This window comes from Solanum verrucosum, unplaced genomic scaffold (assembly GCF_900185275.1).
Source record: "Solanum verrucosum unplaced genomic scaffold, falcon-dt-bn FXZP01000101.1, whole genome shotgun sequence".
In the NCBI taxonomy this organism is placed as follows: Eukaryota; Viridiplantae; Streptophyta; class Magnoliopsida; order Solanales; family Solanaceae; genus Solanum; species Solanum verrucosum.
The window spans coordinates 167025-182850 of NW_026020111.1; the positions used below are offsets into that span (position 1 = coordinate 167025).

Genomic DNA, 15826 nt, shown 5'->3' on the forward strand with positions numbered 1-15826 from the left:
TGAGCACCATGAACAAATCTACTTGTTGCTTAATTATCATGATAACTATGTCCATGTAGAGACCACGGGCAACAAGTTTACTCTATGCATCTTGCGATGACGATTTATTTTCACCTTGGTCATTGCCTCATTGGTCAATTGCACTTCACAGAAGATTGTGTTTCTAGATTAAACTTATTCTCCAAAAGAAACAGATACTCTTGCTTTACTTCTATAACTTGCCAAATTGAGTTTTACTTGAATGAGTGTTTATAGGATGGATGCAGTCCAAGCCTGTTTCTCCTTTCCTTTCAATGTGATCCATATGCTTTCTCTAGTGATATGTCATTTTATAAAACTTGGCTTTTAAATGCAGAATCAGGCAGTAGAACAGCCAAGTAGCAATAAATCCAGCAGCAAAAAAGAAGTTGGAAATCCAGGGAATCATCAATCTGGCAAGCTTACTATTCAGATCTTATTGTTTATAATATATGCCATAATGTGGCGGTTCTTAAACAACAAACTGGAGAAAGAGAAAATTAAATTGAGACCTCATTGAGTTGTAATCTATTTTCAGGTTGATCAGCTGGACGCCAGAGCGTTTGAAGATTCCAGAAACTAAATTTTGTAGCGTATGAGGAACATCAAGTGCAGGTTGATACAAATATAGCATCACTAACTTGTAATTATTACTAGAGTATCCATTTTGCTTTTACATATTGTGGCCCTGAAATCTCATTTCCATTTGGCATATGTGGATATAATTTGAGGCCAGTGTTTCAACGGCATATGTGATCTTGAAGAGGTTTTAAGCATTTCCCGGCATATGATTCTTCTTACCCCCAAATTCATCTGTCTGCTGCCTCTTTTAACTGCTGCAGACATTGATGATCATAAACATATTCATGATAATTCTCAGTCTGATGCACCAAAATGAGGTATGCATCGGCTGTATTACTGATATCTCTCTACTATACTATTTTGTGCAAGTCCATATATGCTATCAAAATACGCCACTTTTTCCCTTCAAAATGCATTAAGGGCCACTCAATTTTGGATTTAACCAAAACAGACATCCCATAAATGTTGTGATTTAACTACCGTTTGACAGTATTTATCTTTTAATCTTGCTCATTACAGATCGACTTTCGCTTTTTTTAAAAAAATTGTTTCTCGCTGCACCATATATCGGTGATTTTGCTCTTATTTTTTTAAAAGTTTTTATATTGTTGCACCATCAGCAATTATCTATCTCTTCTTTTTTTTTTCTTTCCCTCTTGCTCCACTCTGAGGATATTTTTTTTATTTTTTTTTAAGAAAAAATGAGCAACCTGCTTAACGTTTTCCTTTTTCTAAAGTTCACTTCACAGTGAGCAATTTGATATGTTTTTTTTCTCAATATCGCTGTACTGTTAGCATTTTCTTATTTATTTATTTTTTAAACTTCAACTTGCTGAGATTAGCATATTAGCTGAACACCCCATAATTTACCTTACAATTAGGTTGGTGACTATTTTGGAGAAGATGATATTTCATTTTTGTGGTTAAGCCAAAAAAAAAGAAGAAGATAAAAATAGTCTCTTTTTCAATCAATAAAAAAAAGTCATTTATAAGTGTCCTTGTGTGCTTTCATTAGATAAGGCATAATGCCAGCCCATTCTTTCTATTGGAATTGTCCATCAATTGAGTCAAACACCATTGCTGTAAACAACAATTAAAGAGTAAATAAAATGATGTACACTATTTATTCATTAAAGAAAATCCCTAAACTTACACGACTCTCATGAATTCTCAGACCCTTTATCCATCAAAGAGATGGAAGAAAATGAAATGTTATATACAATAATTTTGACGAAATGATATAAACAATAATATAAAGAGCAAATTGCTAAACTATGAGCGAAACCTTTTTTTTTCAAAAAAATAAAATAAAATCGCTCCACAGTGGGTTATTTGCTTAGTTATTATATCGCTTGATAGTACGCGATTTCATTCATTTATGTAGTTGAGTGATTTGCCCTATGTATTCATGCTCAGTTTCATTTATTCGCTTTACTAAAATATTCAGTCATTCTCCTTACAAAAAATCCATTCATTATTTAACTTCATTCATTCTAAAGATTGTTGTATTTTAACTTTGTTTATTCAAAACAAAATGGATGATATTAAAGTGAGAGCAAATTTATATTGGGGTGGTAATATTGTGCATGAACAAAATGAGTATAAATGATCAGGGTTGTATCGTATAGAACCACCTTCATGCACTTGGATAGTTTGAATACTCTCCAAGTGCATAAGGTGGTAATATGGGAGAGCCTAGAAATGCTCTCATGCACTTGGATACTTTGAATACGAGTGACACATCTATTTTCATCAGAGTTAATTAATCGGTAAATAAAGTGATAATTTTTTATTTATTAAATTAAAAATAGTCTTATATACAATATATTTATATTTTTATATTTTATAGGTGTGATCGTTTTAAAGATGCAGGGAATCAATGTACACAAATTGTGAACAATAATGATACTTGTGATGATCGCCTTCGTAAATTGGATAATGATAAACCTTTGGAACATGAAACAACAAACAATGATTAAATGTCCGATGATGATAATGATGTCAATGTAGATAGTGAACCCCTTGGAGATCAAGCATTAATTATCATTCTACTATGATTCCATACTTAGATTACATTGAAGAAAGTATGGAAGATTTTATCTGCACAAGAGATGATGGTGCTATCCGAACTACACTCTGGAATCCCAACAATCTTGAATTTATCCGGTCAAGTTAGATTGTTGCAGTCTTAACTTTTTGTAGTATTTTTATTAATTTGTTTTATATAACTCTCCATATAATTTTAAATAATCACATATTGTTTCAGTAATTAATAATTTCATATCAAATTTCAAGTCAGATACACCTTAATACATGAATTTTTACTATCGGATACACTAAAATAGGGAGAGAGACAAGCGAAATAGGAAAAAGACGAAAGGGATTCCCATATACATGTGAATCACACTATTGTATCTGGGATATCAGATATAGGAAGAGAAGCGAGTGAGGGAGGACAGTGACGAGTGAGGCAGGAGTGAGGCGAGTGAGAGAGGAGAGTGGCTATCGAGATAGGAGAAAGGAGAGTGAGATATTCAGATACATGCAAATGCAGTTGGATACAATGTATCTAGAATAAATTATACCTAATTTTGACTCATGTATCCGAGATACATGTATCTAAACATATCTAGACGTGCTCTATATATGTATCCAAAGTCCAAACTCATAAAATTCGTGACATTGCAAATTAGAACGTATCTAAGTAATTAACTCCTAAATTTAGTGGGATTTCCATAAGTTCATCAATAAGCTAGCTCGATAGTGACTGACCCAGCTCAAAAACAAAAAACAAAAAGACAAACGTAAAGGAAAAATAGTTTTACTTACTATCTTTTTAATACAATTTATGAAATTTACCTATAATGGCCATTCAGCCATATTTTTTTCCAAAACAAATATGGCAATGTGCGTCTTTTTTCTTCTTCTGCATTCTGCTACTTTGTCTTCTTCTTGGCTGTTTTCCCTTTTTCTTTAAAATTCAACGTACCATAAACCGTAATCATTTCAAATGATTATATGTCAAAAGACTCGAAATATCGAGATGATTTCATACGCTAGTAGAATTGGGGAATTGTCTATGCTTGTGTAGTAATGATCAAAGTCATTATGTTGATATATGGCGGATGAAAAGTATGGAATAACTGAATTTGGACTAAAGATCACATTTTAAAGGATAGTATTCAACTAGATATTTGTTATACAGACTTATACCACTCTCAACTTGGAAAGATGAAGAAATCTTGATGCAACAGGATCGTGGAACACAAATACTTTCTTATAACCCATAAGAAAAGAAGTTTAGGAAGGTCAAAGTGTACGGCGGATCTGCATCGGCAAGCTACATCTCAATTTTTTACTCCCTCAAGAATGTCACTAGGAAAAGTTTTCAAGTCTCATATGTTTATCCGTAAGGCGAAGATTAAGATAGTTTTGATATTTAATGTCTTATTTCTCTTGGATATTTTGTTTCACTTTAATGTTTAATTTCTTGTATAATCTAACTTAAAACTTGTCAACTTTTACTGTATTAGGATGTTATTGAGTTGTGGTAGCATACCTTGTCCATTTTAACATTATTTGCAATGTAAAGTCTCCAAAGCTGCATTCCTTTTGTTTATTTCATTATGCACTTGTTTGAATATGTGCAACAAAACGTTGGCCTATTAATCAAACATGCCTTGTTTGGATAAAGTTAATTGGGTCCTCATTTGGGTAATTTCTCTCTATTTTCCTTGACGGAAAAAAAGTAAAAATAATTTTCTAATAATAGAAGTAGTCCTAAGGAATAAGTATAGATAAATAACAAGAGCAATGATATCTTCCATAAGAATTAATACAAAAAAAAGCAGGTGTACTGCCATCAAAGCAACACGAGAAATACGTTGTATCAAGCTAGAACAAAGTCGCCCTCAGAAACGCGATGGTTTGCTTTATCCATTCTTCAGTTTCACAACTCTAAAAAATCCTCAAATTCATTTCTCCCACATCCCATCTTGAACGATCAGTGACGACTGCTAATTTTCCTTTCACTCCAACAACTAGCTAGTTAAACTTTCATTGATTCCTAGATACTAAGTAGGTGTAAGAAACAATACTAGGAAAACAAACTAATATTAGTTAACGACTTGTTAGACTTCAATAATTACTTTCATTTAATGACTCTGTACGATTACTTTGGAACTTAAAGTGGACTCTATAGTCATTTTAGCCTGAAATATTTTTCCAAACTCTCGAAGCCTACTATATATTAAAGTCCAATCAATCCATAAGACCAAAACCCTCAGAATTATCTCCCTTTTTGTTCATAGGAAGTGACATCCACGAACACCCAAAAATCTAAGATCTTCAAGGAAGATTGCAAAGGAAACAGAATCTCTCATGTCACGAGGATTATGGATCTTCCATGAATAATTATGGCCCTCTTTCACTATTGCCAATCAAACTCATTTTCCGTTGTATGATTGTCTGTAAACTTTGGTATCATATTTTAACTTTTAACTTCGCTGACTCTTTATTTGTTAACATGTATCATATTAATGACTTTATCCAGTTACTTGTGGAATTCAAAGAAGATGATTCTCACCACTATACAGAGCCATTTTGTTGAGCCCTAGGTTTCACCTCCCTTCACTCGGTTTTCCTAGATATAAAATGATATTAATTGGTTCATGTAATGGGCTCATTTTTTTGTTGAATGGTTCAAGGGATGATGCAGACCATTAGGTTTATATCAGTGATCCTCTTTTGGGTAACTATTTCAAGGTTAAATTGCATGAATGGGAAAAAAGAATTTATCGTATTGCTTATGCATTCTGCTTTAGTGAAGCCTCTGGACAGTCTAAAGTATTGAGATCATTAGTTAGAAAGTTTGAGGGACATCCACAGGTATCAAAATTGTAGGTTTATACTCTTGGGGTTGATGAGAAATGGAGAAACGTGGGAGAGTCTCCAGAATCTCTATGAGAATCATTTAGTAACGCTAAAGTCAATGGTGTTGTTCAATGGATGAATTAAAAAGATTCCAACGTTTACTCCTATAAGAGTTGGACAGAAGATGTGAAGGCCCTGTTAGTTCCAGGTGGTCTAAATACTTCATCTTTCTGCTTGGCACTAGTAGAGTTGGGGAATTGTCTATGTTTGTGTAATACTAACAATAGTCAGTTTGTTGATATATGGTGGATGAAAGAGTATGGAATAGCTAAATCTTGGACTAAAGATCACATTTTGAAGGATAATATTCAACTAAATATCCGTTCTGATAGATTTATACCAATCTCAACCTGGAAAGATGTAGAAATATTTATGCAAATGGATTGTGGCATACAAGTAGTTTCTTACAATCCAAAAGAAAAGAAATTTACGAAGGTTAAAACGTACCTTGGGTTTGCAGCGACTAGCTACATCCCAAGTTTCTACCGACTCAAGACTGTCATTGGGGAAGGTTTACAAGTCTCATATGCATTTAAGAAGATTGAGAGAGTTTAGATATTTAATTTGTCTTATTTCCTTCTGGCTATTATGTTTTCCTTTTATGTTTCTTTTATAATCAAGCTTAGGCCAATCAACTTTTACTGTTTTAGGATGTTTTTGAGTTCTGTTATACATTATTTATTTTCCTCATTCTTTGGATGGTGAGGTGAACAAAATGAGCTATCTTAACGTAGAACAATTTAGAACTTCATTGTTGCTTTCTGTGTCGGTCAAGTTTATTTTTAGCATTTTTTATCGAATTCAAATATACTTTTGAAAGGTTAGAAAATTGGTGTCATTTTCATTTCAGTGTTTGATCCAAGACCCCCGTATATCGTCCCCATTTGCACATTTTTATTTATCTTAAAAAAATCATCCTATTTCTAAATTTTGTTTCATCTAGTATTAGAATGGTCAATATTTCACCTCTCAAAACAGAACTTACGGTAGATGGCAAAGGGATTGTGCTGAATCTTTTAACGGAAGATCACATTTTGATGGATTCTATCCCGCTTGATATCTATAAGAATAATTTAATACCAATCATACTCTAGAAAAATGGATAAATCTTAATGCAAATGGAACTTGGCATGCAACTAGTTTTCTACAACCCAAAAGAGAAGAAGCTTAGGAAGGTCATTGTTTGTGGTAGTGGCATTGTCATGACCCCTACTTTCATGAGTGGCACTGTCACGACCCCAACTGCCGTTAGTGACACCACACTAAACCACCTAGTGGGAGAACCAAAGACTATTCCGAACCACCCAACACTCTATAAATAGAACCAAGTTTAGTACTCCCTCTGTCCCTAATTACTTGTCTAATTTTTCTTTTATAGTTATCCCTAATTACTTGTCAATTTTGACAAATCAAGAAAGGACAAATTCTGACTAATTATTTTGAAAATGTAGAACTTTTCATCGAATTCATAATTAATAGGGGTAAAATGGTAAACTCACTATGCCATTAATTATTTTCTTAATAGGGACAAGTAATTAGGGACAGAGGGAGTATAAAATAAAGCAAACAATTTGGTTAGCTAGAGAATTGAGTTCCAATAAACTCAACCCAATAGCCAAAGCATTTAACACGGAAAATTATTCCTAAGAAATGAAAGTTATCATAACCAAAACTCTGACATAGTCAAACTGGGGATGCAACCCCAAATCCAAACATAAAGAAAATCTAGAAGTCTATGTCTGTACAAATGGCCAAGATAATGCAGAAGAATCCACGATAGCCTGAAAGACGAAGCTCACCCTTGGATTCTGAATCAAGCATCTCTCAACTGAGATCTTGGATCAACCACTGGAAGATGCATGTACTCAACAAGGAAAAGAATATTTGTAGTATCAGTTCACAAACCACAGTGTACTGATAGGATCTTGCGGCCAATCCAAAATATGAATGCAAATTGTCACCACAATACAATAGCACAGAACATGCATAACAATTATCAACCACATAGACTCTCAGTCACATATCATAAATCAACAGCACTTGGGTCAACAATGCATAACTACACGTCCCACATGATTAAAATGCAAATACCAAGTCCTCTCATGGAACCATAATCACATCCCTGGTCCTCTCACATAACCCAAACCTTTATCACATGGATCTGGCGCCCGGAGCAACCAATTTTTTTTCTTAAAAATACTTTATGAGGGCCTCCGTATTGAGTTGGAGAAACATCACGTAAACTCACACCACTTTCTTTGCAACCATTTCTGCATATACAGGTCCTTTTTTAGGAATCGCGTAAATTCCTCAATTTTTCGTGTGTATTAGCCCATGGATCTGGCGTCCGAAGAACCCAATTTTTTTTTCTCAAAATACTTTATGAGGACCTCCGTACTGAGTTGGGGAACCATCACATATACTCACACCATTTTTTTCGCACTCATTTCTTCATTTACAAGCCCTTATTTAGGAATCACGCCAATTACTAAATTTTTCGTGTGCATTAGCCTATTGATCTGGCTCCCGGAACACCCAAATTTTTTTTCTCAAAAAACTTTATGAGGACCTCTGTATTGAGTTGGGGAACCATCACGTATACTCACACTATTTTTTCGCGCCCATTTCCGCATCTACAAGCCCTTTTTAGGAATTGCGCATATTTCTCAAATTTTCATGTGTATTAGCCCATGGATCTGGCGTCCGTAGCATCCAACTTTTTTTTTATCAAAAATCTTAATGAGGATCTCCGTATTGAGTTGGGGAACCATCACGTATACTCACACCATTTTTTTCGAGTCCATTTCGCATCTACATGCCTTTTTTTAGGAATCGTGCAAATTCCTCAATTTTTTTTTGAGTATTAGCCCATGGATATGGAGCCCGGAGCACCAATTTGTTTTTCTCAAAACCTTTATGAGGACCTCTGTACTGAGTTGGGGAACAATAACGTATTCTCACACCATTTTTAGGCACTTTTTTTGCATCTACAACCCCATTTTTAGGAATCGCACAATTTTTTTAACTTTTCGTGTGTATTAGCCTATAAAACTCGCGTCCGAAGTACCCACATTTTTTTTTCGCATTAAACTTTATGAGGACCTCCGTATTGAGTTGGGGAACCATCACGTATACTCATTATTTTTTTCGCTCCCATTTCCGCAATAAAAGGCTATTTTTTAGGAATCGCGTAAATTTCTCAATTTTTCATATATATTAGCCCATTGATCTGGCGCCCGAAACACCTAAATTTTTTTTCTCAAAAACATTATTAGGGCCTCCGTACTGAGTTGGGAAACCATCACGTATACTCACACCATTTTTTTGGCACCTATTTTCGCATCTACTTGTCCTTTTTTAGGAATCGCGCAAATTCCTCAATTTTTCGTGTGTATTATCCCATGGATCTAGCGCCCAGAGAACCACAAATTTTTTCTTAAAAAACTCTATGAGGACCTCCGTATTGAATTGAGGAGCCATCACATATACTCACATCATTTTTTCACACTCATTTCCGCATCTACAAGCCTTTTTTTGGAATTGCACAAATTCCTCAATTTTTTGTGTGTATTACCCCATGGATCTGGAGCCCGGAACACCTAATTTTTCTCTCAAAAGGTTTTATGAAGACCTCGATACTGAGTTTGGGAACCATCACGTATACTCACACCATTTTTTTCGCTTCCATTTACGCATCTACAGGCCCTTTTATAGGAATCGTGAAAATTCTTCAATTTTTCGTGTATATTAGCCCATGGATCTGGCACCCGGAGCACCCAAAATCTTTTTTCTCAAAAATCTTTATGAGGACTTCCTTATTGAGTTGGGGAACCATCACATATATTCACACCATTTTTTTCGCGCCTATTTCCGCATCTACAGGCTTTTTTTTAGGAAACGCGCAAAATTCCTTAATTTTTTGTGTGTACTTTTCCATGGATCTGGCGACCGAAGCACCCAAAAAAGTTATCAAATTTTTTTATGAGGACCTCCGTATTAAGTTAGGAACCATCAGGTATAGTCACACCATTTTTTTCGCGCCCATTTCCGCCTCCACAAGCCCTTTTGTACGAATCACATAAATTTCTCAATTTTTCGTATATATTAGCCATGGATTTTGCCCCCATAGCACCTAAAAAATTTTCTAAGAAAACTTTATGAGGACCTTTTCATTGAGTTGGGAACCATCACGTATACTCAAACGATTTATTTGCGTCCATTTCCTCATCTACATGCCATTTTTTAGGAATCACACATATTTCTCAATTTTTCGTATGTATTAGCCCAAGGATCCAGCGTTAGGAGCACCCAACAAATTTTGCTTAAAAACTTTATGAGAATCACTGTTCAGATTTTGGGAACCATCACGTATACGCACAATATTTTTTTGCCTCCATTTCCGCTTCTATAGGCCTATTTTTAGGAATCGCGCAAATTCCTCAATTTTCGTATGTATTAGCTCATGGATAAGGCGCCCGGAGTAGCCAAATTTTTTTTTTGAATACTTTCGTATTGAGTTGGGAAGCCATCACGTATACTCACACTATTTTTTCCCTCCCATTTCCGCATCTGCAGGCCATTTTTTAGGACTCGCGCAAATTTCTCAATTTTTCGTATGTATTAGCCCATAAATCTGGTGCCCGAAACACCTAAATATTTTTCTCAAAAAACTCTATAAGGACCTCCGTATTCAGTTGGGGAACCATCACGTATATTCACACCATTTTTTTTGCGCCCATTTCCCCATCTACAAGCCTTTTATTAGGAATAACGCAAATTCCTCAAATTTTCGTGTGTATTAGCCAATGGATTAAGCGCTCGGAGCACCTAAATTTATTGTTTCAAAAAACTTCATGAGAACTTTTGTACTATGTTGGGGAAAAATCACGTATACTCACACCATTTTTTTCGCCCCCATATTTGCATCTACAGGCCCATTTTTAGGAATCGTACAAGTTTCTCAATTTTTCGTGTTTACTAGCCCATGAATCTGGCGCCCGGAGCACCAAATTGTTTTCTCAAATAACTTTATAAAGACAACCGTACTGAATTGGGGAACAATCACGTATACTCACACCATTTTTTTTGGTCCTATTTTTGCATCTACAAACCATTTTTTAAGAACCATGCAAAATTCCTCAATTTTCCGCATCTACAGCCCCTTTTTTAGGAAACGCGTAAAATTCCTCAATTTTTTGTGTGTATTTTTCTATGGATCTGGCAATCGGAGCACCCAAAAAAGTTCTCAATTTTTTCTATGAGGACCTCCGTATTGAGTTAGGAATCATCACGTATAGTCACACCATTTTTTTCGCTCCCATTTCCGCCTCTACAAAACCTTTTGTAGGAATCACGCAAATTTCTCAATTTTTCGTGTGTATTAGCCATGGATTTTGCCTCTGGAGCACCCTAAATTTTTTCTAAGAAAACTTTTTGAGGACTTTCTTATTGAGTTGGGGAACCATCACGTATACTTAAACCATTTTTTTGTACCCATTCCCTCATATACATGCCTTTTTTTAGGAATCACGCATGTTCCTCAATTTTTCGTGTGTATTAGCCCAAGGATCCGACGTTAGGAGCACCCAAATAATTTTACTTAAAAACTCTGTGAGAACCACTGTACTGATTTTGGGAACCATCACGTATACGCACACTATTTTTTTCCCCATTTCCGCTTCTATAGGCCTATTTTTAGGAATCGCGCAAATTCCTCAATTTTCGTGTGTATTAGCTCATGGATAAGGTTCCCGGAGCAGCCACAATATTTTTCTTGAGGACTTTCGTATTGAGTTGGAGAGTCATCACGTATATTCACAATATTTTTTCGCTTCTATTTCCGCATCTGCAGGCCCTTTTTCAGGACTCAAGCAAATTTCTCAATTTTTCGTATGTATTAGCCCATAGATCTGGCGCCCGGAGCACCCAAATATTTTTCTCAAAAAACTCTATGAGGACCTCCGTATTCAGTTAGGGAACTATCATGTATACTCACAACATTTTTTTTGCTCCCATTTCCTCATCTACAAGCCTTTTCTTATGAATAGCGCAAATTCCTTAGTTTTTCGTATGTATTAGCCCATAGAATAAACGTCCGGAGCACCTAAATTTATTTTTTCAAAAAACTTTATGAGAACTTTTTTACTATGTTGGGGAAAAATCACGTATACTCACACCATTTTCTTCGCCCCCATATTTGCATCTACATGCCCATTTTTAGGAAACGTACAAGTTTCACAATTTTTTGTGTGTATTAGCCGATTAATCTGGCGCCCGAAGCACCTATTTTTTTTTAGCCGATCAATCACATATACTCACACTATTTTTTTCGCTCCCATTTTTGCATCTACAATCCATTTTTTAAGAATCATGCAAAATTCCTGAATTTTTCGTGTGTATTTGTCCATGGATATGGTGCCTGGAGCATCACAAAAAGTTTTCTAAAAAATCTTTATGAGGACCTACGTATTGAGTTGGGGAACCATCATAAATACTAACATCATTTTTTTCGCTCCCATTTCTTCCTCAACATGCCCTTTTTTTTGGAATCATGCAAATTCCTTAATTTTTCGTGTGTGTTATCCCATTATTCATCGCCCAGAGCATCCAATTATTTTCTCAAAATACTTTATAAGGACCTCCATATTGAGTTGGGGAACCATCACATATATACTCACACAATTTTTTTCGCGCCCATTTCTGCATCTACATGCCCTTTTTTAGGAAACGCGCAAAGCGCATCAGCCATGATACTCATTTATTTGTTGTTCCGTTTGGTACGGCGGATCCTCGGCAGTATTATCCTAATTATCGTCGACCAGTCGGTGCTTCATCTACTTCATAGGCATTGCCTTCACGACGTTATGAGGACCTACCTTTACAGGTTATTCGTCGAGCACGACCCTTATCGGCAGGTACTCCATCTCCCACAGGTACATCTCCTCAGTTATCTGCCATGAGGCTTGGAGATTCTAGTAGCGAGCAGTCAGATGCTATGGCCGGTACGCCTCCATTGACTCAGCGTTTTGTGCATCCTGATGTATCACCCTCGTCTACAGCTGCACCTAGTGCTACACCACATGATACGATGTCTGCTCTAGATCCTGGCCAGAAGGACAGACTTGGTAGAGTCATGATTGAGCCGGATCGATCATCGTAAGTTTGTTTTGTTATCTATTTGTTAGTTTATTTTATTTATTTCTTATACTTTAATATATTATTCATGAACTAACATATTTATTATGTGTTTTGCAGGTGGTATCCTGCAAAGGATGTTGCTCGGGCTTTAAAAGAGTGTGTTAGAAGACTCTATACATAAGCTTATCATTCTTGGAGCGAGATTCCAAACAGTATACGCCAGGCGATGTTTAATAACTTTAAGGTATATATTTTTTAGTTAAGTTTAGCATACTTTACTTTTTTTTACTATCGATTTAATTAACGTTATTCAATTTTTTTTCCAGACTATGTGTACTTGGGAGTCGAGGTACAATTTGGTCATTGGGACCACATTTGAGAGGAAGGCATCCGCCAGACTGTCTAGCTGGCTAAAGAGCGTTCGGGATAGTGGTGAACGTCCCGATTAGATGTTACCTCATGTTTTTGATGAATTGGGTCAGTATTGGAACACCGACAAGTTTAAGGCAATATCAGATCAAGCCAAAATGGCTAGAGGAAGTCTTAAAGGTGGCTCGTTGCACACCGGAGGTGCAAAGACGGTTTGAACAATTGCACGAGAGATGGTAAGTTCTAATTCAAACTTTTAAATAAATAATTAGTTGATACATATATATCGTTATAAATTTCAGTTTTTATTTATAGAAAAAAGAATTGGGATGCACTTCCATTGAACTAGAGGTTTTCAAAAAGACTCATGTCAGGAAGAAAGAAAATGAGTTGGATCCGGATGTGTGGGTGGAGAAAAGGGCCGAACGAACTTTTGTAAGTTATTTAATATGAATAATATTTATCAATAGTGAATATATTTATGATATGTATATATATTTATGTCAATTTTTATATTTAATATGGAGAATGACTTTCATAAGTACGCCGCTGAGAATCTAGATAGTTCGGTTCAATTGACACCTGAACTGTCCACTCAGATTTGGAAAGAAAAAGTGGTAGGGGGGACACACAAGGGTAGATGCTATGGTCTAAGCTCTCGAAACGATGTTAGACGCCTTCAGTCAGGCTTAGAAGGTATTGGATCGTCACATCATGCCGAGGCACTTGACGGTGTTCAGATTGCTGCTATGTCGGATCAAATAGCTAAACTTACAACGGCACTAGCAGAGTCGAAGCGGAGAAGAGTAGCTGAACAAGAAATCATGAGTGAGACCGTTCAACAAATCAAAGAACAAGTGATGAACCTCGCTCGTCGACTTACTACTTCGGCTCCCGATGACACCGACGACGAGAGTGATGAGGATGATTATGTAGATCTCACTTCCTAGTTTAGATCTCTGGACATTTATGAACTTTTTGAAATTTTAAAACGAATTTTAAAAGACTTTATAAGTCTTTAATTTATGATTTAGATACTTTTGAATGTTATTTTAAGTTTGTTGGTTTATGTATTGTTTAGATTGTTTATAATTGTGTGTTTGATTGGGCTGAATAGTGTAGAATTGAATTGAATTGCATTTGCAGGTGGGCAACAGAAACTGGCCTGCTGTCAAAAATATTGCAGAAAAGCGACGGACAGCGTGGTTTTGTCCGTCGCTTTTTTGGGTTTTTAAAAATAAAATTTCCAGAAAAGCGACGGACAGTGTCCTTTTATCCGTCGCTTTTCTGGGATTTTCAAAAATAAAATTTCCAGAAAAGCGACGGATTGCGTCGCCCTTTAGAAATTTTAAAAAAAAAATTAAAATAAAGCGACGCAGTCCGTCGCTTTTTAAAAAAAAAAAAGTAAAAAAGCGACTCAGTCCGTCGCTAAAAGTGACGCAGTTCGTCACTTTTTTAGCGACGCAGTCCGTAGTTATTTGAAAAACGACTCACTTTTTAGCGATGCAATCCGTCGCATTTTGAAAAGCGTCGAGCTAAAAAGCGACGGAAGTGACTGCGTCGCTTTTCCGTCGATTTTGACCAAAAAAGTAACGCAGTCCGTCGCTTTTGACCGTTGTTTTTTGACAATTTTTTAGTAGTGGAAGTTAAAAGGGTAGGAAAACACCCAAATAACCCTAACTTAAAACTACCGAGGGACTTCTATGGACTAGGAATCCTATGATCCGCCCTGTTCAATCGTAAACACATTACTAGAGACCGACAATTCTTACAATTTTCACGAACCCTTTCTATAGGTTGTCAACCTTTCTACGGCTCATAGACCTCATCTGTAGAACCCAATATACATAAATTTCATCAATATTGGAAGCCATTCTACGAGCATTTCCTACGGCCCGTAGTTATTTCTACGATTAGTCATATTCAACCGTAGACCCTTCATCTGCGACTTAACATTTCCCAAAAGTCTTACTCAACTTCTACGTCTGCCTTCTACAATCCATAGAACATTCTAGGAACTGTTGACAGATTGTAGGACCTGCACCACATAAATTTTTTTTGCAACTTTCTTTCCAACTCTACTTATCAATTTTCGAGCTGTTGCATGACCAAGGGATTATTTTCAAGCCGAGATATATTTGTTTATTTTTCTTAACTATGTGGTTGTTCTGCACCATTAGCAAATAGTTCAGCAAAATCGGTTTAAATCCAAGTTTTAACATTAGGTGCCAATTGTGCCCTTTGAGTTTTGGGTGTGACACTTTTTAACGGTGTAACAATATCAATTTTAAGCAATTCAAGGGGGTGATATATAGAATCCCGTGAAATTGAAGTGTGTAGCTAGAAATCTGAATATAAATTAGAAGGACATTTGATTATTTTCTCATTGAACTTTCATATCAAGACTCGTTAAGGAAGACATAAATAAGTTGCAAAATTAACTATATTATATATTTTGATCAAATTTGTATACAATAAAATTTATATGCAAGTTGTATGATTTGATCGATTTTATATACAACAATTTTTTTATATAAAATTATATACAAGCTATATTTTGTTGGAATTTATATATATTTTATCAAAAAAACTTTTATTACTTTCTGAAAACCCATAATTAAAGCTAAAGCAAATATATATTGAAAAATACTTTTGTATGTGTATGAAAAATATCCCAAACCCGCGACCCAAATATTAACGGGCCAGTCCGGGCTCGTTAGATACCCGTATTTATAGTGTCTCTCAATTTAGCCACGCTCAGATAATATTTCTTGTTAAAAAAGACACC

General features: G+C 35.6%; 1 pseudogene; it reads left to right on the top strand.

Annotated features, from left to right (window-relative positions):
• Positions 1–5005: 5005 nt before the first annotated feature.
• LOC125825448 (F-box protein At3g07870-like) lies at positions 5006–6087 on the top strand (annotated as a pseudogene).
• Positions 6088–15826: the final 9739 nt, after the last annotated feature.